The sequence below is a fragment of the Pan troglodytes genome, chromosome 23 (assembly GCF_028858775.2).
Source record: "Pan troglodytes isolate AG18354 chromosome 23, NHGRI_mPanTro3-v2.0_pri, whole genome shotgun sequence".
Taxonomy (NCBI): Eukaryota; Metazoa; Chordata; class Mammalia; order Primates; family Hominidae; genus Pan; species Pan troglodytes.
In genome coordinates this window covers 20994298-21016311 of record NC_086016.1, presented here as the reverse complement: position 1 = coordinate 21016311, position 22014 = coordinate 20994298, and the positions used below count along the sequence as shown (strand labels likewise).

Genomic DNA, 22014 nt, shown 5'->3' with positions numbered 1-22014 from the left:
CATCTATTCACACAGGTCCACGCTCACCTGTGTGTGGGCCTGCATGTGCACACATCTGTGTCTCCACGTGCAGGTCCGCGTGCGCCTGTGTGTGGGCCTGCGTGTGCGCACGTGTCTCCACGTGCAGCTCTGTGTGCATCTGTGTGTGGGCCTGCGTGTGTGCATGTCTGTGTCTCCACGTGCAGGCCTGTACGCGTCTGCGTGTGGGCCTGTGTGTGCGCATGTCTGTGTCTCCGTGTGCAGGTCTGTGTGCATCTGTGTGTGGGCATCTGGGGGGGCTCTGATGCACCCACAGAAGCAGAGCAGGAGGCTCACTGCCCCACAGGGGGCTGAAGGGGGAGACACAGACCACAAGAGACTGTCCCCGTGGGACGATCTGCCGCTGAGCCAACAACCCTGTGGGTTCTCTGTGTCTTGGCAAAGCCCTCACATGAAGATGCAGAACTCCCGGCATCACACTTACGCCAGGGAATGGTTCCAGAACACACAGACAGGCTTGGTTCGCTTCTCCATCTCCAGCAGGGTGAACTCCACCAGGACGGGCCTCTCCGGGGGTCTCGGAAGTGGAGCCCCCTCGCTGTACACCAGTGCGCTCACCATCGACGTATTAATGATGGGCCAGTGAGGCAGCCTGAGGTCAAGAAGCCAGAGCACAGGGACAAACATGATTAGGAAACATTTGCTTAATCCCACGCACAAATGCCCTGAGGACATGCCATGGATGTGTTTCTAGGGGAGACAGAATCACACTCCGAGAGCTTGGATCTGTGGGCCCCACGGCATCTTCATCCCCAGAGCAGGTTTCATCACTGACAGGGCACACAGGGAGATGTGTCACCTTTGGGTCAAATTGGGACTTCAGAAATTTAAAAAGAAAGAAGGCACAGGTGCAAAGATGTTACAGCCCATAATAGCTAATGGCAGAAACACAAGGAATGGCTTAAATGTCCAGCAAAAGACACCAAAATAATGACAGCTCTTGGGGGTCAATCACCCAGTCACTGAGAACCACATGAACACGAGGACCCTAGAGCCAGGGAAGTGGGAAATGGCAGGAGGACGAAGGGCGGATCCTCGGGCTGCTCCCACGGAGCAGGCCCCAAAGCTGCTTGTGGGACATTCATCCTTTCCAGCCAGGACTGGCTGAGCAGCCCTAACCCTGGGGCCAGCAGCAGGCACTACCCATGACAGCCTCAGGTCGGGTGTGTGGGGAGAGAATCGAGTCCCTCGGGGCACAAGATGGGGTGTATGCTGGGGAGGGGGCATTTCTGACAGAAACACTGGGAAAAGGCCAGGCAAAGGGTGTGCAATGTTCCAGGGTGTGGTGTCCTGTGGCAGACCCAGAACCTCCCTCCCAGGGACACTGCAGGGCAGTGGTCTCTGTCTCTGGGCCAGGGTCACAGTGAAATGTCACTGTGAAGACATGTGCTTGATCAGGATCAGGATTTTGACTTGTGGAATCTCTTTTGACTTAGGAGCCTCTGGAATGGGCCCTCTCCGTGTGCCCCATACCCAGGCCTTACCAGAGGCTGCGGCGGTTGGGGTCATAGGGCTCAGGCAGCAGCTGCCCCGGGGTACAGTAAACGATGACCAGAGTGAAGGTGAACTAGCCAGTGTCATCAGGGTGTCGCTTTCACCTGCTGATCGGGGCCTCCCCCTCGGTGCCAGGCCCTGGGCGTGTGGTCTGCGGGGTGGTCCTCCGGCTGGCTGGCCTTACCAGGGGGCCTTCTGCAACGTGAACAGAGCGTGAGGACTCCGGCAGGAGCACCTGTGTTCCCCAAGACAGCTGTCAGTGCCAGCAGGTGCTTCTCAAAATCCAGCAGATGTCCCACCGAAAAAAGTATGGTGCGTCCTCAAAAAATCAACCATAGGATTTACCACCTGACCCAGCAAGCCCACTTCTGGGTATACACCCAAAAGAACTGAAAGCAGACGCCCAGATACGTCTTCACCCCTGTTCAGAGCAGCACCATTCACACAGGCCGAAAGGTGGAAACGACCCAGGCATGAGTCAACAGGTGAGTGGATAAACAATGCGTGCTCCATCCACACAACAGAATATTACTCAGCCTTCAAAAGGAGGGAAAGTCTGACGTTTGCTACAACACAGGTGAACCTAGAGAACATTACGCTCGGTGAAATAAGCCAATCACAAAAGGACAAATATTGTATGATTCCACTTATAGGAGGTCCCTAGAGGAGTCAAATTCAGAGACAGAAACAACGGTGGGCACCAGGGGCTGGGGAGTGGAGTTGGTGTTTTGTGGGCTAGAGTTTCAAATCTGCAGGATGAAAAGAGTTCTGGAGATGGACTGCTTAAACATGAATGTATCTGATGCAGTTTGGAGGTCTGGCCCCTCCAAATGTCTTGTTGAAATGTGATCAGGGTTGGAGGTGGGCATGGTCAGGGTTGTTTGGGTCATGGGGGTGGGTCCCCCATGAATGGCTTGGTGTCCTCCCCTTGGTAATGAGCGAGTTCTCACTCTGTTAGTTCCAGAGAGAGCTGGCTGCAATGGAGAGTCGGGGACCTCGTCCTCTCAGTTTCAAGCATGACCCCACATCAGAGTCACCCCTCTTTTTAAGACACATGAGGGCCAGGCACGGTGGCTCACGCATGTAATCCCAGCACTTTGGGAGGCTGAGGCGGATGGATCACGAGGTGAGGAGATCGAGACCATCCTGGCTAACATGGTGAAACCCCGTCTCTACTAAAAATACAAAAAATTAGCTGGGCGTGGTGGCGGGCGCCTGTAGTCCCAGCTACTCGGGATGCTGAGGCAGGAGAATGGCGTGAACCTGGGAGGCGGAGCTTGCAGTGAGCGGAGATCGCGCCACTGTACTCCAGCCTGGGCGATAGCGTGAGATTCTGTCAAAAAAAAAAAAAAAAGACACATGAGGTAACACCATATACCTGACAAAATCCATTTACTAACAAGGTTTCCAATTTTAAACTGTCCATTATGGAGTTTACCTTTTCATGTCCTTTTTATTTGGGGAAGTTTTTAGTAATTGTCACAGATCTGTAAAAAAAGCACCTTAAGAAAGTTCAGAATGTTCAAACTGTTTTGTATCATAATCTCAACCCAGGAGTGAAGATTTGTACATACACAGACAGCATTCTGGTTTGTTTTTGTTTGTTTGTTTCTTGCAGGGAAGGGAAGGTGATTCTAAAATTTCGATTTCTATTTAGAAGCAGCTTCCCCTGCCTCCCCCACCCAGACAGGTTCTTGCTCTGTTGCCCAGGCTGGGCTGTAGAGGCATAATCACAACTCACTGCAGCCTCATCTCCTGGACTAAAGCAATCCTCCCGCCTCAGCCTCCTGAGTAGGTTGGACTACAGGCATGCGCCACCATGCCCAGGTAATTTAAAAAAAAAACTTTTTTAGTATAGATGGGGTTTTCCTATGTTGTCCAGATTGGTCTTGAATTTCTGGGCTCAAGCGATCCTCCCCATGTCAGCCTCCCAAAGTGTTAGGGTTATAGGCGTGAGCCATCATGCCCAGCTAGAAGCAGCTTTGAACCCAGAAGGCAGAGGTTGCAGTGAGCGGAGATCGCACCACTGCACTCCAGCCTGAGCGACACTGTGAGACACCGTTTCAAAAAAATTAATAATAAAAAATAAATTAATAAATATGTCCAGCCAGTGTCAGTGTGACAGTTGTGGTCATTTTGATAACAGCAAGGGTTCAAGAAAGCCCTGGGAGTGATGTCTGATTAAAGGAACTGTCCCCCCAGTTCTTGCTGTCAACATCTTTGACAAGTTCAACTTCACGGGTTCAACTGCCCATCAAAGACAATCAGCTCACATACAAATTTCGGTTTTCTTTTCTTTCTCAAGTTATCAGTTACAAGGCTGAGTATCCCTTAACTGAAATGTTTGGGAACATTCTGGATTCTTTTTTTTTTTGAGACAGAGTCTCACTCTATAACCCAGGCTGGCACATCTTGGCTCACTGCAACCTCTGCCTCCTGGGCTCAAGTGATTCTCATGCCTCAGCCTCCTGAGTAGCTGGGATTACAGGTGCCCACCACCACAGCTGGCTAATTTTTTGTATTTTTTAGTAAAGACGGGGTTTAACCATATTGGCCAGGGTGGTCTCGAACTGCTGACCTCAGGTGATCCCCCTGCCTCGGTCTCCCAAAGTGCTGGGATTACAGGCATGAGCCACTGTGCTCGGCCTGGATTTTGATTTTTTTTTATTTTAAAGTATCATTTCATACTTACCCTCCAATGAGCACTTCCTTTAAGTGTCAGGTTGGTGCTCAAGAAGGTTCAGATTCTGGAGCATTTCAGATTTCAGGATCAGGATGCTCAACCTCTACCTAAGCACTTGGACAAAACAACCCACTGTCACCAATAGGACTTGGTGCCAGCGAACACTCGGAACACTCCGGCCCCGGATCTTCAGTGCGCAGGGAGTATGGCGTGTTCATCCTCCTGGGATGCCCGCAGGGGGAGCCCTCCCCTCCCTGAACGCTGGGGACTCCGAGGGAAGTAGCAGGTTTCTAAGCGGTTCTACCTTTTTCTTCAGGTGGTTTGAAGAAGTTGGCTGGGAAGGAGATGGAGGACTCCAGCTCCCTGGGGAATTCTTCATGAATGGCGTCGAACCATGGGACTCTGGCTCCCGTGAAGTTGAACTTGTCAAAGATGTCGACAGCAAGAACTGGGGGGACAGTTCATTTAATCAGACATCACTGCCAGGGCTTTATTGAACCCTTGCTGTTATCAAAATGACCACAACTGTCACACTGACACTGGCTAGACATATTTATTAATTAATTTATTTTTTATTATTAATTTTTTTGAAACGGTGTCTCACAGTGTCGCTCAGGCTGGAGTGCAGTGGTGTGATCTCTGCTCACTGCAACCTCTGCCTCCTGGGTCCAAGCAGTTCCCCTGCCTCAGCCTCCTGAGTAGCTGAGATTACAGGCACACACCACCATGCCCGGCTAATTTTTTGTATTTTTGATAGAGAATGGGTTTCACCATGTTGGCCAGGCTGTTCTCAAACTCTTGATCTCAAGTGATCTGCCTCCCTCGGCCTCCCAAAGTGCTGGAATTACAGGCATGAGCCACCGTGCCCAGTCTACTTATTTATATGTATTTTTTAAGACAGGGTCTCACTCTGTCACCCAGGCTGGAGTACAGTGGTGCAATCTCAGCTCACTGTAGCCTCAACCTCCTGGGCTCAAGCGATCCTCCCACCTTAGCCTCCTGAGTAGCTGGGAATACAGGAGCATGCCACCACACCTGGCTAATTTTTTTTTTAAATAGAGATGGGGTCTCACTATGGCACCCAGGCTGGTCTCGAACTCCTGGGCTCAAGCAATCTGCCCACCTCAGCCTCCCACAATGCAGGGATTACAGGTGTGAACCGCCATATCCAGTTGACTAACCATCTTTAGAACAGAAGCAACTTCCAACTTCCTGCATCCCATGTGTACCTACACCTGTCTGCAGTGAGCCTGAAGTGAGGCAGGATCCTCGACACTCACTCTTTTAGAGTCTCACACCCGAGGGTCTGGAAGGCCTGCCAAACCCCCAAGATCACGGCCTAACATCTCCCAAGCCCAGGACCTGTCCCCTGGGAGCCATGGGTGTGTCATTGCAGACTGTCTTCCCAAAGGCTCCATTTACAGATGAGGAAATGGAGGCCTTGCTGCTGAACCTTTTTTTTTTTGAGATGGAATTTCCCTCTATCGCCCAGGCTGGAGTGCAGTGGCACCATCTCAGCTCACTGCAAGCTCCGCCTCCCATGTTCACGCCATTCTCCTGCCTCAGCCTCCCGAGTAGCTGGGACTACAGGCGCCTGCCACCACGCCCAGCTAATTTTTGTATTTTTAGTAGAGACGGGGTTTCACCATGTTAGCCAGGATGGTCTCGATCACCTGACCTCGTAATCTGCCCCTCCTCGGCCTCCCAAAGTGCTGGGATTACAGGCGTGAGCCACCGCGCCCGGCTTTTTTTTTTTTTTTTGACAGAGTCTCCCCGTCACCCAGGCTGGAATGCAATAGTGCAATCTTGGCTCACTGCAACCTCTGCCTCCCAGGTTCAAGTGATTCTCCTGCCTCAGCCTCCCAAGTAGCTGGGATTACAGGCATGCACCATCACACCTGGCTACTTTTTGCATTTTTAGTAGAGACAGGGTTTCACCATGTTGCCCAGGCTGGTCTCCAACTCCTGACTGCACGTGATCTGCCTGTCTCGGCCTCCAAAAGTTCTGGGATTACAGGTGTGAGCCACTGCGCCGAGCCTCTGAATCATTTTTCTAAGAGCATGGCCAAGTGGGGGCCGGGAGCCCACCTGCTCCACCCATGGGGACCCAGCTCCTGGGCGCACCCCTGAGGGTTGCAGGCCTCCACCCCCCACGCAGCCAGTGCCTTACTCATGTTGGCGGTGACGATGACGAAGGGCTGCAGGTACGTCCACTGCACGTTGCGTGCCACGTTGCTGAAGTAGCCCTCGAGGCGCCGGAGCAGCTGTGCCGTGCCACCCTCGCTCCGCTGGATCTGCTCCCACGCTGCCCTGGTGGCTGGGGCCAGGAGGGCGCTGCCCGAGTGGATGATGTTCTGGTCAGACAGCGCTTAGTGCTCAGCCTGCGGAGGCCTGGCTCGTGGGACCGAGGGACATCAGCCCTGAAAGGCTTTGCTCGCCTAGAGAGCTCATTCATTCATTCCAGCCCTACACTTTAGATTGTGCTCTTTAATATTAGTCTCCAATTTTTTTTTTTTTTTTGAGCCAGACTTTCGCTCTTGTTGCCCAGGCTAGAACGCAGTGGCACAATCTCGGCTCACTGCAACCTCCACCTCCTGGGAGCAATTCTCCCGCCTCAACCTCCGGAGTAGCTGGGATTACAGGCACACATGTGCCACCACTCCCGGCTAATTTTTGTATTTTTAATAGAGATAGGGTTTCACCATGTTGGCCAGGCTGGTCTTGAACTCCTGTCCTCAGGTGTTCCACCTGCCTAGGCCTCCCAAAGTGCTGGGATTACAGGCATGACCCACTGAAACTGGCCTAGTTTTCAATTTTTTTTTTTAAGTTTAAGAGGAATAGAAAAATGTTACTAAGCTCACAAAGTATATTAAAATCCAGAGAATTAAAGGTGCTTCATATTTTTAGCTTAATTTATTAGATTTACAAGCACTGTTTAAATGCTTGGAAGGTCTGTTTGCTAGCCAAACAACTGATATAGGAAAATAAAAATCAAATATATGACGTATATTAATTCCATTTAAAATACTTAAGGGAATTTCATGGTTTAAGTTAATAAATAGGATCAAACATTAATCAGAGTTGAATTCAAAGAGACAAGGAAGTCATTTTTTAGTACTTGATTTTCATAAATCCCGAACCCTACCACATAAACTAGAGAGACTGTGGGTGATTCAATGTCAGAGGCCGGGACTCTGTCGGAGTGAGCCCTGCCAGAGGTTTTTCCACGTACACCTCAAGACGCTAAGGCAGGGAAGACATGTGGAGACGTCCCTGTTATATCAGAATTCCTCCTGAACCCCACATTTAAAGCAGTGACGGAATCACCACACCCTGGGCTGAGCAGAGGAGGCACACTGAGGCCGCCATGGACATGCGGACAGCTCCTCTGCGGGTGACCCTCTGCCTCCGCGCACCCCAGGGTCTATGTGAATGACTGGGTGGAGGTGTGAGGCTGTGCTTAAGAGTTTGGGGACCACACCCAAGACAGAAACCAGGGCAGACACGGTGGCTCACGCCTGTAATCCCACCACTTTGGGAAGCTGAGGCGGGTGGATCACCTGAGGTCAAGAGTTCGAGACCATCCTGGCCAACATGGTAAAACCCCATCTCTACTAAAAATACAAAAAATTAGCTGGGCATGGTGGCGGGCGCCTGTAATCCCAGCTACTTGGGAGGCTGCGGCAGGGGAATTGCTTGAACCTGGGAGGTGGAGGTTGCAGTGAGTCAAGATCACACCACTGCACTCCGGCCTGGGCAACAGAGCAAGACCATGTCTCGGAAAAAAAAAAAAAAGACAGAAACCAGGAGGGAAAGCTGTTTACAGAGTCACACATGGAGAACAAATGCCACTGGCCCAACTCTCAGGCTGGGACTCAAATTCCAGCAAGGGGACCCTTCCTGGTCTCTGGGGGCCCTGTGCAGACCAGAAGGTCTCGTGGGGGCCCTGCATGGACTGGAGGTCCTGTGGGGGCCCTGCATGGATGAGACAACCAGGTTTAGTGTTGGGAGCAGGACACCAGCATGGGCTAGCCCAGTCCCACCACCTGAACAGAGGGGCTGTGATCCTCCAAGCTACCCAGGGAATGTGACACCTGGGTGCACAGCTGGTCCCAATGGCCAGAATGTATGGAAATCCAAGCGTGGTGGCTCATGCCTGTAATCCCAGCACTTTGGGAGGCTGAGGTGGGTGGATCAGGAGTTTGAGACCAGCCTGGCCAACATGGTGAAACCCCGTCTCTACTAAAAAATACAATAATTAGCCAGTGGGGGTGGGGGGTGGCACGGGCCTGTAATCCCAGCTACTCAGGAGGCTGAGGCAAGACAATCAGTTGAACCCGGGAGGCAGAGGTTGCAGTGAGCCTAGATTGAGACGGTAACACTGCACTCCAGCCTGGGCGACAGAGCAAGACTCTGTCTCAAAAAATAAAAATAAATAAATAAATAAAGAATGTATGGAAAATGTTAGCACAAATGGAGAAAGTTAGCTTAACCCTTGAGAGCAGGCAGGCAGGGAAAGGCAGGCCTGGGTGCCCTCCTGGCCCAAGTGGGCTCAAGAGGCCCTGCATACTCTGGTGGGGGTGCTCTGAGGGGCAGCAGGGGTCCTGGTGGAGAGTGCTGGCAGGAGGACTCCCAGAGCCATGCAGCCTGGGTGTGGGATCGGATCCTCTTGCATTGCCTGCTCTACTGGCTCAGAACCCAAATCCCTCAAAGTGAGGAGTCCCACTCACTGGGAAGCAGTTTTTGGTTCAGACTTCCCATGGACCCTGGGAAACTTCCTCAGTTGTCCTGAAAGCTCTGCAGGGTGAGACCACTCCTTCCCTCCCACCCCTGAGAAGGGCCTGCACACAGTAGGTGCTCAGTCCATGCACGAGAGCAGGTGACGCTGGGGCCCCTGGGGCTTAGCAGCCCAAAGCCCAGGAGTTCTCTGCCTGGTGCATGCGTGGCTCACCCTGGGAGCAGGGCTGGGGTGTGCCGGCTGCTCTCCCAGCTGTGGACGCTCACACCCACCCTAGGTACAGGCTGGCAGGGGCTGCCAGGCTGGGGAGGCTGTGCCTGGGTTTTCCCTGTGGTACTTTCAAGTAAAGGGTGTTCTTTTCCTGTGCGCCAGTAGATGCTTTGGTCTCATTCATGAGGTTTGATTTTTTTTAAACATGCAATCCTACACTTTGGGAGGCCGAGGAAGGTGGATCACTTGAGGCCAGGAGTTCTTGATCAGCCTGGCCAACATGGTGAAACCCCATCTCTAGTAAAAATACAAAAACACAGCAGGGTGTGGTGGCGCACACCTGTAATCCCAGCTACTCCGGGGCTGAGGCAGGAGAATTGCTTGAACCCAGGAGGCAGAGGCTCTAGTGAGCCAAGATCGCGCCACTGCACTCCTTCCCGGATGACAGAGTGAGACCCTGTCTCAAAACAAACAAACATGCAATTCTTTTTTTTTTTTTTTTTTTTTTTAGGTGGAGTCTCGCTGTCGCCCAGGCTGGAGTGCAGTGGCGCGATCTCGGCTCACTGCAAGCTCCGCCTCCTGGGTTCATGCCATTCTCCTGCCTCAGCCTCCCTAAGAGCTAGGACTACAGGCACCCGCCACCACGCCCAGCTATTTTTTTTCTTTTGTATTTTTAGTAGAGATGGGATTTCACCGTGTTAGCCAGGATGGTCTTGATCTGACCTCATGATGCACCTGCCTCAACCTCCCAAAGTGCTGGGATTACAGGCGTGAGCCACCCCGCCCAGACAGTTTGTTTGTTTTTTGAGACAAAGTCTTGCTCTGTCACCCAAGCTGGAGTGCAATGGCACAATCTCGGCTCACTGTAACCTCCCCCTCCCAAGTTCAAGCAATTCTCCTGCCTCGGCCTCCCGAGTAGCTGGGATTACAGGTACCCTGCCACCTCAACCAGCTAATTTTTGTATTTTTAGTAGAGACAGGGTTTCACCATGTTAGCCAGGCTGGCCTCAAACTCCTGACCTCAATGATCCACCCCGTTCAGCCTCCCAAAGTGCTGGGATTACAGTTGTGAGCCACCACACCCAGTCCCAGTCTTTTTCCTATATGTGATTTACATTGGTTTTCACAAAAAATTTATAGCTATTTTTTTTTAATTTTTAAATTTTTTGTAGAGATGGGATCTCACTATGTTGCCCAGGCTGGTCTTCAGCTCCTGGTCTCATGCAGTCCTCCCACCTCAGCCTCCCAAAGTGCTGGGATTATAGGCCTGAGCCACTGTGCCACTGTGCCTGACCCTGCATTTTCACTTATCGTTACTTTTTCAGCACTCCTCCTTTAATTCCTAGTACCTCCTAAGACTTCTGTTGAAGCTCACCTGCTTAATTCCTCTTTCTGATTACACAATTTTATTTTTTGGAAAGCGTCATTGCCAGGGCTAGGCATAGTGGTTCACACCTGTAATCCCAGTATTTTGGGAAGCCAAGGCAGGAAGATCGCTTGAGCTCAGGAGTTCAAGACCAGCTGGGCAACATAGGGAGACTCCATATCTTAAAAAAAAAAAAAAAAAAAAAGGAATGGTGGCACATGCATGTTGTCCCAGCTAGTTGTGAGGCTGAGGTGGGAGGATTGCTTGAGGCCTGGAGGTCAAGGCTGCAGTGAGCCATGATTGTGCTACTGCACTCCAGCCTGGATGACACAGCAAGACCCCGTCTCAAAAAAGAAAAGAAAAGAAAAAAGAAATAGGAAAACAGTCATTGCCTGGGGTTCATTTTTTACTTTTTAAAGAGTGCAGAGTAGTTTTTAATGTATTTAAAACATTTCTGAAAATGGAACAAACTGGATAATGTTATTTTTTATTTGTTATTTTAATTAGGGGCATTTCTTCTTTCCTCCGTTAAGCATCAAAACTTGGAGACCAGATGGCAGATTTGCACCTTTACAACCAGAAGCTCAGGGAGAAGTTGAAGGAGGAGAACACAGTGGGTATGTTCAGATTGCTTTTGGGTACCTTGACCCAGCCACATTGTCTACCCTAGATTGGTGCTCACGGTACTTCTTGGTGGCATTTCAATAATAGGTTGAGTTGTATACCATCTCCCTTTACACTACCTTATGAAAATGACATTATTAAATAAGAATTTTGATGGAGCTGATAAGCTAGTAGAATTGGCACATGACCCCTTTTATACCCAGCCCTCTTGTCTGGTGTGCTTGAGGTAATAATAACCCCTTTTATACCCAACCCTGCTGTCCAGTGTGCTTCAGGTAGGAGTGTCCTGGCAGATCCATATATTGACTAATTGCTACTGTATGTAGTACATCCTTAGACCACCCATATTCTAGCATGTGCAGCCCAGGCTTGTACTGATGCTCTGCTGAGGTCTGGCATTTAAGAGAAAGACAAACAGCTCCTTCAGGCCAAGGATCTCTGTCAACAGGCTGAAGAGGTGAGGGTGCTGAGCCTCAGTACGTGACCAAGTTTGGCTTCCACATGGTGATGTGCTGTGGCTTCATCCCACAGGTGAGTGCCTGGGTGAGGGTGTTCCCTGATGCTCTAATGCTGGTCACCCACTCATTGTTTTTTTTTTTTTTGAGATGGAGTCTTGCTCTGTTGCCCAGGCTGGAGTGCAGTGGCGCGATCTCGGCTCTCCTGGGTTCATGCCATTCTCCTGCCTCAGCCTCCTGAGTAGCTGGGACTACAGGCACCCACCACCACGCCCAGCTAATTTTTTGTATTTTTAGTAGAGATGGGGTTTCGCTGTGTTAGCCAGGATGGTCTCGATCTCCTGACCTCATGATCCTCCCGCCTCAGCCTCCCAAAGTGCTGGGATTACAGGTGTGAGCCACCACGCCCGGCGGTCACCCACTCTTTATATGTGACAGAATGCCAGTCCCCTAGGCACCAGCAAGATTGACTACCTGATTTCTGAAAGCAGAATACAAGCTGTGATACCTGGAATGGGGAGAGTAGAAGCCGAGAGTCACTGAGCTGAGCCAGGCAGGCTCATGGGACATGCTGGGGCAGGCAGATCAGCATTCTAAGCAGAGGAAGCCTCAAGTGCAAAGGTGATGTTGCACAAGGCTCCTGATGAGTATGAAGGACTGGAGACAGTGGGTGACAGGTAGTGTGCCAAGTCAGGGATTAAGTCCTGATTATCAGCTCCTCTCCTGAGGCCTTTACAAATTATTATTTATTTAGATACAATTGAGATATAATTCACATAAGATCCACCACTTTAAAGGGTAGAATTAATTGGTTTTAGTACATTCACAATGGTGTGCAATCATCACTGCTGTTTAATTCCAGAACATTTTTATTATCCTAAAGCAGAACCCGTTAGCAGTCACTCCCCATTTCCCCGTTCCCTGGCCCCTGGCAACCTCTAATGTACCTTCCGTCGCTTTGAACTGACCTATTCTGGATATTTCATATGAGTGGAATCACATTACATGTGACCTTTTGTGTCTGGCTTCTTTCACTCAGGATCATGCTTCAAGGTTCTTCCATGTTGTAGCAGGTATTAGAATGTTTTTTTTTATGGCTGAGTAATATTCCACTGTATGGCTAGGCCACATTTTTGTTTATGTATTCCTTTATATGGCTGAATAATACTGGGGCCTCTTGAACCATCATCTTTTAAACCTGTGAAGTGCCAAAGAAGGCTTTGGACAACCCAACTGCCCTGTGCTTCCCTCAAAGAAGCCATTATTGGACCATATTTTGGTTTCGTTAGGGACACAGTGCCCATTATATAAGAGCTAGTCCAGTTTAAAGCTACTGCTTCCCGAAGAGAGCATACTTTCAAATCTGTCTCCTCGTGGAAGCCCGTCCTGACTAGTTGGGTCCCTGCAGACAATGACCAAGCTCTCCCTGGCACAGGTGGAGGGCGAGTTCCCCAGCTGGAGGTCACTCAGGGCAAGATCCTCATGAAACCCAAGCAGATTTACGGTTCCCAGCCAACAGGCAGTCCTCACACTGGGCTCGCTAGAACTGCACAAGGAGTTTACCAGATTTACCAAGACCCCCGAGATCTCACCCACAGCTGGCTCCCCTGGAGTCACACAGCTGTCCAGAGCCAGTGAGCAGTACCATCCTCATAGTCCAGGTGAGGACGGCTGGGTGCAGGTTGTGGTCCTGTTTTCCAGGTCAAGGGGTGCAAGTGGTGGGGTCTACAGGTCTTGGTCCTGTTGCTGAGGTCAAGGGGTATAAGTGATGGGGTCTACAGGACTTGGCTGGCCCAGCAGAGTGGTGTTTCAAAGAAATGAAGTGAAGTCTTACCCAGAACCCCTGTGTGTGAAGCAGATGAGAAGCGGGCTGGTCTGTTTGGAGCACAGGTAGCCCCTCAATGTCCCTTCAGACTCCAGGATCAAGGAACCACCTCGGATCAGCTGCAGCCTGGCTAGGAAGGGTGAGGGGCCAGGGGAGGACACCTGCCCTGCTTCCTGCTTGTCGTGCCTCGGACAGCACCAGGTTCCGGAGGCTTCCCACTCCTTGGGAGGGCTGAATGAGTCCTGGGGGAGTGTGTGCTGCAGCCACTCGGGGGCAGTGCTGAAGAGTGGGCTCCTCAGATGCCTGGGGCACTAAGGCCCACTGGGGCCACCAGCTAGGTCGGCTGCAGTGATTGCCCCATGCTCTGTACACTGCCACATACCAGGCACCGTTCTAAGTGCTTCATCGGACTCAACTCACCCACTTGCCCTAGCAGGTAACCAGGCAGATGTCACTGATCTGTTTTACAGATGAGGAAACTGATGTGCAGAGTGACACTCCTGAGACCGTGAAGCTTGTAAATGGGGCAGCTGGGTTTTGACCCTCAGTCTGGCTTTAGAGCACAGGCCCTGACCATGACACGGCCCTGCCCCTCTGTCAAGGGGAGGCCTGACCATTGGGACCAGCTGTGCACCCAGGTGGCACCTTCCCTGGGTAGCTTGGAGGATCACAGCCCCTCTGTTCAGGTGGCGGGACTGAGCTAGCCCATGCTGGTCTCCTGCTCCCAACACTAAACCTGGCTGTCTTCCAGAAAGAGGACAGAGCTCAGACACTGAGAGCTTGGGCAGGCAAATGGGAAATGACGGGAGGCTGCACCGTGCACCTCTGTGCCGGGGGTCTGACAGCCAGGCTGTGGGGAGGGGACCTTTCCATCCTGCTCTTGAGGTGCACACAGCACCAGAGGGTGAGCCCAGGGGCCGAGTCACCACAGCACCCATGTGCAGGGAGAGTCTCGATGGTGGGGGCCGCTGACCAGGACGGTCCTCCTCAAAAGAGTTTTACAAAATAACCCTTTGCATAAAATAAGCATTGTACTTTTCTCTATTGAGGTGTAATTGACACAAATTGCACCCATTTAAAACGTATAATTTGGTACCTTTTGACATGTTTGTACCTGTGAACCTCTGACCACAGTTGAGGTGGTTACCCCCCAAAGGTTCCCCGTGCCCTTCCCTGCCCCGGGCAACCATTCTTCTATATTGTCACTGTAGATTAGTTTACATCTTGTGGAATTTAATCTAAACAGAATCATACAGTATGTACTCCTTTTTGTCTGACTTCTTTCACTCAGCATAATCATTCTGATATTTATCCATGTCTAAAATCCTTTGATATTCATCCATGATACACATCCACGTTGCATGTGTCAAAAGTCAGTTCCACTGTATTGATATCACATAGCCTGTTTATCCATTCACATGTGGACAGACTTCTGGGTCATTTCCAGTTTTTGCTTATACGAATAAAGCTGCTATAAACCTTTGTATACAAATCTTTGTCTGGACAAATGCTTCCACTTATCTTGGGTAAATACCTAGGAGGGGAATGACTGTGTCATATGGTAGGTTCATATTTAACTCTTTAAGAAACTACCAAACTATTTTCCAAAGTGGTTGCATCATGTTATATTCCCACCAACAGCATATGAGAGTTCCAGTTCCTCCACATCCTTGCTAACACTTGATATTTTCTGTTTTAAATTACAGCCATCCTAGTGGGTGTGAAATATTATCTCACTGAGGTTCTATTTTGCATTTCCATAATGACTAAAGATGTGGAGCATCTATTCAGGTGCCTGTTTGCTGACAAAATGTCTTCTTTGGTGAACCATCTGTTCAATTATTTTGCCCAATTTGTGAATAGGTTTTTTTCTTATTATTGAGTTTTGAGAGTTATTTGTATATTTAGGATATAAGTCTTTTACCAGATATATGATTTGCAAATAGTTTCCCCGGATTTGTTGTTTGTGTATTCTCTTCAAAGTGTCCTTCAGAGGCCAGGCACGGTGGCTCACGCTTGTAATCCCAGCACTCTGGGAGGTTGAGGTGGGTGGATCACTTGGGGTCAGGAGTTCAAGACCAGCCTGGCCAACATGGTGAAACCCCATCTCTACTAAAAATACAAAAAAATTAGCCTGGTGGTGGGCACCTGTAATCCCAGCTACTCAGGAGGCTGAGGCAGGAGAATCGCTTGAACCCGGGAGGCAGGGAGGTTGCAGGGGCTGGCTGTGGCCACAGGCTGGGGACAGAGGCCAGGTCTGAGGCTGGTCCTCAGTGAGGAGTAAAGGGGATGGACCGGGAGACAGGGTGCAGGTTTGACACTGATTTTGCCTTTGGGGATGGGTCGAGGGAAGAGGCTGAGACTCTGGGCTTGGACGTTGGGTACGGAGGATGTGACACTAGCAGACAGGCTGGATCTGGAGGCCTAAGGTGTGCAGTGTGGGGAGCTGTGTGTGCAGGAGAGATGCGGGGCACTAGGGAGCCTGAACCCCTGCTCCAGTGCACAGGCCTGGCACACGGCAGGGAGGAGGCAGTCACCATTCCCTGACCCGCCCGGGCCTGGGAGGCAGGGCAGAGCTGGTGATGGGCCAGGCTGGGGCCTTGGAACGACATCTGGCATGTGGCGGTGGAGGGGGGACATGTAACTGGGGACTGTGGACTCCCAGCTGGAATCCACCTCCACCTTCCACATCCACGCACTGCCTTTTGGTCTTTACTGAGCACCTGCTGTGTGCAGGGGCTGCTCTAGCCCCTGGGACCACCAAGGGCCAGCCCTCCGCAACCCCAGCCCTGCATTCAGCCCCCACCCACTTCCTCCAGAGCCCCACACCCCACACACTGAGGACTCTACGCGTTTTCCCACTCTTGAAGGCACTGAGCTGGGAACACCACCTCTGGCTACCAGCTGTGGACTGCAGAGAGGCCTACGGTGACCACGAAGGTGGAGCTGCCCAAGGTCATACAGCTAGCCCGCACTGCACAAGCTGATCCCATGGCTGCCCAGCCTTGGGGAATGGGGGACTTCTGGCATGTCCCCGAGCTGGCCTCATCTGGGCCCTGGTAGAACGCAAATAAAGGCAACACCTCAACAAGGTTGTGATAGCTGGGACAAATTGAGGACACAGTGCCAGGGATCCAGGCAAGCAAGGGACAATCCAGGAAGGCTCCCAGGAGGAGGTGAGGGGCCTGAAGCCCACCCTGGCCTGAGCCCCTCCTCGGTACTCTAGCCTGCTTAGCCCTACCCGCTTCCTCGACGGGCCCCTCACCCAGCCTCAGCCTTGGCCTGACATTTCCCGTGACATTTGCTACAAAGAAATTGAGTCATAAATCCAAAGGTTAAATTTGCACATCGCCTCAAACTGCTGGGAGAAGCAGTGGTCCCTCCACCCACTGGGCGCCCCGTGGGTGCGGGGTTTGTGTGGCAGGGTCTACCCATCCCGGGGCACTTGCTGGAGGCCCACAGGTCTCCTCCTCTGGTCCTCCGAGGCACTTCAACCACTGTTTCCCAAAACAGGTTCCTGGGCACACCAGGCCCTGAGGTACATCGCATAGGGGTGCCTCTCAGAGAAGGTGCTGCCCACCCCTCTCCAAAACAGAGCCCAAGACGCCCTGCGGGAAAGGAGCACCATCAGCACCATTTATTCCAGCAGGTCCCACATTTGACCACAAAGCCCTTATGTGATACCCCCAACATTCCAAAGAACTTCAACTCCACGGACCGTGACCCGTGACAGCCAGCTAAGAATGCCAGGGTGCCGACTGGAGAGCCGAGAGGCACCCGGGGGCCCAGGGCAGGCTGCTCTGAGTGAGGCTGGGTCAGCACCTGACACTCCACTCCCAGATCAGCCCGGCTCCATGTGCCAGGGCCCTGAATGGGGCTTACCGCCTGCCAGGCCCGTGTAGACCTACATGGGGACCCTGGCCTGTGCCCACTCAGCCCCTCCTAAGGCCACTCTTGAGGTGTGCCAACAGCCCTGCCTTTCTTCTCCACCTCCTGGTCTGGTTGCCGTGGGTTGCCTCCATCGGACAGGACACAGCTGCGGAACAGTGTCAGCATCACCCCATGCCCCGCTGCCCTGCTGCCCCGCAGAAGAGGCCCCGCAGGCCATAGCGGGCACGACCAGAGGCTGTGTGAAAGAGGGAGAGGAGAGGCGGCCCCAAGGCACCCACTGCACAAATGGCTGCCCAGACTCTACTCGCTCACCATCACCCACCCGGCCAGCCCACGGTTGTCAAAGGCCTCAGCGGGCTAGGAGGGGCGGGATCTGGCCCTGCTGCCGAGTCCCCTGAAATCAGCCCAAGCATCAGGGGAGAGGCACGTGACCAGCCCCTAGACCTGGTGGGTGCCAGCTGAGGACATGGTGGGGTGGGTGTGCAGAGCTGCATCTCCCGGTGCCCAGCACCACGGCTGCAGGCAGTGCAGGAGGCCGGTGCAGGTTTGGATAAATAAATGATGGTGCATTCTCAGGAAGGGATTCCACACACACCAGAAGACCCATGATGCACAAGAATAGTTCCCGATGTGCAAAATGTTTAAAATACAGCGATAAAAGAAACGGCAGCACAGAACACCTGGTGTGGGGGAACCCAGCTGGGCCCCAGGGACAGTGCAGGGAGATTTGCGGGGTGGGGCAGCATGCCCGCCACTCCGATCGGGCTTCCCTGGGCCACTCTGTGACCTCCTATCCTTTAAAGCATTTAATCCTAGAGATGCACGATGCCAAGGATCACACCCCTTGATTTGCCTGGCTCAGAAGAGAATCTGACAGGCTAGGAATGAACGAGTGAATGAATGAACAAATGAGAAAGTGAACGGACGGTTGGGGCAAGTGCAGCATCTGGGATCTGGCTTTGAGGAGGGTGCCTGTGACCTTGGCCTGGGTGCAGCCAGACCGCAGAGCAGGGACACTGAGGGGTGCAGAGAGGGCCCCGAGAGGGCATCTGCACAGCTGCAGAGGCAGCAGGCGGCCAAGCCAGCTCCCTGAGGCCCAGGCCCTGGGTGGCTGCAGAGGGTCAGGCAGGCCAGCCTGGGGATCAGAGGTCAGGCTCGCCAGAATGGGGGTGGGATGGCATGAACCTCATTGATCAGACAGTAGCCAAGTGTCAGGAGCCCTCACTAACCCTGTGCCAGGGCCGGGCGGGGCGCCTGGCTCACACACGCATTTGTTCATTTCCAGGTCATCCTGAAACTCCCCGTGTGCTTCCTGCTCTTGACCCCTTTCCCAGGTGCACAGATCGAGGCTCCTGGTGAGAGGTTCCGGGCCACAGGCCCAGGACAGCAGGAGGGCTCCTCTGCCTCCCGCCCGTCCTGTCCTCACCAGCTGGACCCTCCTGGTGTTGCACCGGCTGCACAGGGCCGTCCGTGCCACAAAGCATGAATTCAAGGCTGGGGCAGGGACGAGGAGAGGGCAGTGCTACAAGGCTGTACTGTCCTTGGGCAGAGGGAGGGGGAGGGCACGGTCCCACACGCCCTGGCCCTTATAGCAGTGACCACCTGTCACTCACAGCAACAGCAAACAAACCCTGGCCCCTCCACAGGCTGTGGGCCAGTCCCCAGCCTCCCAGGACAACAGGACCTTCCCCCACCTTCCAGGGCCCCAGCCCCTGTGGGGGTGTCCTCCATAGACCCTCCACAAGCCCTCTGGCTTTCGGAGACCTGCTGGGCCAGGCCCTCCCTCAGCCTCTCCCCTGCTTCTCACTCCTTGCAAACCTACGTTTCTGCCAGTCCCAGTGGAAGGACCCTGGCACAGGGAAACTGAGGCTCAGGGGTTCCACAGCCCCCAAGGTGAGGAACAGGGGGAGGGCAGGGAGGGAGTGAAGGTACTGCAGGAGGGTCTCCCAAGCTGGGCAGCATCCCTGCCCTGTCCCCCCTCCACTCACCTGTGGCCTGAGTTGCCTGACTAGGGGCTTTTATTGTCCCTTCTGCAAATGGATGGGGTGAGGGGCCAGCTGGAAGTGCAAAGGTCCCAGGAGGACTCTGCTGAGTGGGGGTGTGGGGAGGTGTTCTGGGCATTCTGAGGCAGAAGCACCAGAGTCAGAACTCCACAGGGAAAGCCGGGCCAATTCCGCCCAGCCTCAGCCTGGAAGTGCCCCGATAATCCCTGACCACTGGCCCATGGTGCAGGTGAGGAAGACTGAGGCAGAGAGGTGACCTGTCACACCCAAGGTCACACTGCCAGCAGGTGGCTGAGCCAGGACCCAAATCCAGGTCACGGTTCTGCCACGGCAGGCCCTGCACGTGCCCCTCTGCCAGGTGGCGTCTAGGTGCTGATGGCCACCCATTCCCACCCCCGGCATGGGAGCTCACTTCCTCCTCACCTCAGTAGAGAAGAACAGGGAACAGTACCCCCTTTATAGATGGGAAGACTGAGGCTTAGAAAAAGAGACTGGCCAGCCCCACTGCTTCAGCTGCTCCTCTGCTAGTATGTTTCACCCTCACACAACCTACAAGGATAACCTGCTGGTCCCCACTCTATAGATGAGCCTCTGTTGGTGGCCAGGGGAGCAGGAGGTGTGGCCTGCCAATCCAAGCCCCAGCCCAGGGCCCTTGCCACAGTGCTAGTGGGCCACCCTTGCCCATCATGCAGCATGGCATCCATCTGCTCAGCACCCTACACAACACCGGAGGTAGGGGAGCCCACCACGAAACCCCTCACCAAGAAGGTCCTCACCATGGAGAAACTGAGGTACTGGAGGCAGGGCCTCTGCAGTCACGCTGGGTCACGTGCTCCAGTCAGCCAAGCTGCAGCGGCCACCAAGGGTGCCCAGGGTCTGGCCTGTTGGTCACAGTGTTGACCTCATGGCCTGAAATGGGTCTTCCCTGACCAGGCAGGTTCCAGCCCACCATCATCTATCACTGCCTCAGCCCTGGTGGGTGGGGAGTGGCTGGGAGACCCTGCCCCTCACACCCTGGGCTGGGGGCATTCAATGAGCCCCCAACACACATTCCAGGGCCTCTGCTCCAGATTAGGCCACAGCCTGTCTAGGCACACAAGGGGCACCCACACCCTGGAGGCAAACAGACATATGCCTATGTGCCCGCAGGCACACATGATCACGCGCACAGACACACGTGCAGATGCATACCAAGTTACACACATGCGCACACGCCCGAGGCGGGGACCCCCAGGACACGGAGGCAGGCAGGCAGAGGTGGGGCCCAGGATGTCTTGCCCCTGTCTGTGGGCCTGGCTTCCCCACTCAACAGACGAGCATGTGGGTGCGGGAGTGGGTATTGCGAAAGGGGCCCCAGCATGTACCACCCGTGGAGACCACAGCAGGCATGCCGCGTGCATGCATGTGTGGCCGTGGGCGTGCAGGCGGGGGCGAGGACACAGATATGCGCCCTCAGAGTCCGTGTGTGCACCCAGTGTTCCTGCATGTGCACACTGGGGCGGCGTTGGCTCGCATGTGCACCAGAGGTGTGCAAGTGTGCAGTCTATGTAGACACGTGCACGTGCAAGGAAACGTGTGTGCAGCCTGGGACACCATGGGCATCAGCAGGGCAGCCTGGGTGGGCACCTGGGGAGCACCCTCCAGGCAGGGCATGCCCAACTCACATGGAGCCCACCCTCCCTTGCCCCCACTGCGGGACCTCACACCCAGTCGGGCGGGGGAGTCTCACGAAGGCTGCCAGGGAGGGGTTGCTGATTGCCCCACCACCCCTGATTCCCCCAGCCAATCCTCTCAATGTCCCTCGGGCTGCGGATGACTGGGCATTGCTGCCTCCTCTCACCGCCCGCCCTGGAGGCAGCGTTGGGACAACCTTGTCCCCCACGCCCTCAACTGCCGCCAACGCCCCCATTGATCCCCCTGAGGCCTGACCTCAGAAAAACGGGAGGTTCTGAGCCCAGTCCGCGAGGCGGGGGCGGAGGCGGCCCGATACCCCCACCTACTCTCGGTACCCGCGTTTCTGCAAAAAAACCCGCTCATTAACCCCTTCGTGGCCGCGGCGCCGAGGCCGGACCCCGTCCTTCCAGCCCGCGGCCCCCACCCCGGACCTGGCCCAGCCTCGGGGACACCCGGGCCGCCACCCCCAGCCCCGCCATCGCCGTCAACTTACCCGGGAAGCGGCAACTTTTCCTGCTGCCTCCGGCTCCGCCCTCCCGGGGCCGGGGCGCCCTTGGCCCCAGCCTGGCGCGGCACTGCGGTGGCCCTCCCGGCCGCCCGGCTACGCTTCCCCAGCCTTGGAAGCCCTGGACGAGCCCTGCGGCTCCGAGGAGGGGCGAACCACCCCGCTCTGCGCCCCGCCGCCTGCTGGGCTCTGGCGCCGCGTGGACACTCACCTCCAGTGGACGCCCTCTTCATCATAGGGGTCAGACGGAGCTGGTCGGGGACCGAAAGTCGCTTCGGGGCGGGCGCCAGTCTCCGGCCCAGCCCCGGGCCGGCATCCAGGCGCCGCCGCTCCGGCCCAGCCGCGGCCCGGCAGCGGGTCTAGGCTCCGCGCGCTCCGCTCCGCCCGGCTCGGGCGGGGCTCGGGCCGCGGGCGCGCAGGAAGCGCAGGGCGCGGGAGGCGGCGGCGGGCGGGGCCCTCACCTGGGCGCAGGCGCCGGCCTGGGCGGGGGCTGGGGGGCGCGGGCCT

General features: G+C 54.2%; 1 non-coding gene and 1 pseudogene across 1 annotated transcript; both read right to left on the bottom strand.

The window, feature by feature from the left end:
- Positions 1-1644: 1644 nt before the first annotated feature.
- On the bottom strand, positions 1645-21808 carry LOC746275 (uncharacterized). Its single transcript, XR_010155972.1, has 6 exons — positions 21719-21808; positions 4521-4664; positions 4226-4323; positions 2972-3020; positions 2797-2866; positions 1645-1728 (listed from the first exon to the last, which is right to left on the bottom strand). It is a non-coding gene; the product is annotated as an uncharacterized LOC746275 (transcript).
- Positions 4672-20095, bottom strand: LOC134809673 (cadherin EGF LAG seven-pass G-type receptor 2-like; annotated as a pseudogene).
- Positions 21809-22014: the final 206 nt, after the last annotated feature.